Source organism: Crocuta crocuta, unplaced genomic scaffold (genome assembly GCF_008692635.1).
Source record: "Crocuta crocuta isolate KB4526 unplaced genomic scaffold, BGI_CrCroc_1.0 scaffold270, whole genome shotgun sequence".
NCBI lineage: Eukaryota > Metazoa > Chordata > Mammalia > Carnivora > Hyaenidae > Crocuta > Crocuta crocuta.
In genome coordinates, this window is record NW_027527569.1 from 202,074 (window position 1) to 204,259 (window position 2,186).

The window sequence follows — 2,186 nt, forward strand, 5'->3', positions numbered from 1 at the left end:
TCACTATTTATATATTGGTAGATGACTCAAGGTCTACTTTTTTCTCTCTTTCATTTTTATTATCCATAAAAACTTTGGGTGATCTGATCTACTCCCATGGTTTTCATTACCAGATATAAGGGGACAACTTCTAATCAGCGAGTCTCAACTTTGCTCTTGAATTCCAGATACATTTATCTACCAGAAAAGTCTGTCTATTTGTCTTCCAGGCATTCCAAACATTATTTAAACCTAGAGAAATTCTTCTCATGTTTAGTGTCTCATAGAAGAAACAAGGAATCACCCTTAGCTTCTCCATCCTACTGATTCTTCTTTCTACTTTGCTCAGTTGAGTTTATTTCATTAACATCAACCAAATTAATCTTTGTGCCCCACAGTGACACCACCATTTGAAAGGCCACCCCATGTTTCCTCTAGAAGATTTAAAAGTCTCCTAATTGGTCCTTCTACCACAGACTTCCACACCTCACAACATGTCCTCACCTGCCACCAGCGTTGTTACCACAGATAAAACATACATTCCTTAACATCACCTCTAAGTGCTTGCTTCATCAGCACGTACAGTAAAATTGGAACAATACAGAGAAGATTAGCATGGCCCCTGTGCAAGAAAAATATGGCCTTTAAGATCTATTGTAGCCTTCTGGCCAACTTCCCAATCTTTCTTCTCTCCACATCAGATAATCCTGTGTTCCGAATACTGAGAAAAGCTCCTTATTCACAAGATCTGCCTGATCCTTTCTTCACTGTATGTCTTTTCACACACTCTTCTTAAAACTTGCTTTTTTTTTTAATCTAGAAAAATCTGTCAATTTGTTAAGCTCTTTGAATCTTTTCTCAAGTAGCCAGAACCAGTCACTAAATGTATGTTTCTAAATCACTCTGTTCCTGTCTATGGCATACCACTTGCATTGTACTGTAATTATTAGTTTTAGTATTCTGTATGACTGGTCTTCGAATTCTTTTTTAAAAATTTTTTAATGTTTTATTTATTTCCGAGACAGAGAGAGAGACAGTGTGAGCAGGGGAGGGTCAGAGAGAGCGGGAGATACAGAACCTGAAGCAGGCTCCAGGCTCTGAGCTAGCTGTCAGCACAGAGCCTGTCGCAGGACTCGAACCCACGAACCATGAGATCATGACCTGAGCCAAAGTAGGACAGTTAACCAACTGAACCACCCAGGTGCCCCTGGTCTTTGAATTCTTTAAAGGAAGGCTGTATCTTCTTCATGTTTATACACCTAGTACTTAGCATTGTGCTTGACATATGGGAAACATTAAGTAAAATGTAGCATGGATCAATGACATCATAAATTGGTGTGAACAAAAGGTCATGTAATAATTTTCTGAAAAACACACTCAAAAGGTCTTTAAGTAAAACTACAGGAAGCTGTGAAAGAATTGATTATGAAAGTAAACATGGTTGATGTGGCAGTAGAGATAACAGTTCAAAGATTTGACATTCCTAGTGAGGAAGGCCCTTTACTTTCCCGTTGGTTGTATACACAGGTGAATAAGATGCGATCTGTGTTCTCAAAAGATTATAATCTGTAAGGAAAAGCAGTCATGTGAACAGTTTAGTGGAATAAAGAACTACAAAAGCTATGCTAGATGTGTATACTGGATACTAGCATCATACAGAGAGAAGGTAGTGAGTTCCTTATGGGGTGAGTTAAGGCTTCTTAGAAAAAGTAATTAAATCAAGCAAAAAAGGGAAACATTTTTGAGGAAAAAAACAAATATTCCTACCAGAAATTATAAAATGTAAGATGGGTAATGTATGAGCTGGAGCGTTGGTTTTTATGTTCCTCTTGTAAGCCAGTGGAACATGTGTCATTTTCATGTCCATTTATATATATTTGAAAGCTATATTCTGTTTGAAAATTTCCTTTATTACAAATTAGTGTGCATAATTGATTTTATTAAGCAACCATATTGAATTTGTGCCTGGCTAGAGGAGAAATCGAAATATTTCAATACAATCTCTGATCCTATTATGGTGGGAAGAGAACAAAGCATGTAGTCAGGTGAAGTGATAGAGCCTGGCATCTAGTTGGGCCTGGCATCAGTTTAGAGACAATTTAGGCTTTGTTCTTATTCCCACATTTTTTAGAGATGTGATCAAAGGCATTTAGATCTCTCAGACCGCACAGTTTGAAACTGACAGTCACCTCAAAGAAAAGGTTCTG

General features: G+C 37.5%; 1 non-coding gene across 1 annotated transcript; it reads left to right on the plus strand.

The window, feature by feature from the left end:
- Positions 1-539: 539 nt before the first annotated feature.
- LOC144236874 (U6 spliceosomal RNA) lies at positions 540-645 on the plus strand. Its single transcript, XR_013336678.1, has one exon. It is a non-coding gene; the product is annotated as a U6 spliceosomal RNA (small nuclear RNA).
- Positions 646-2,186: the final 1,541 nt, after the last annotated feature.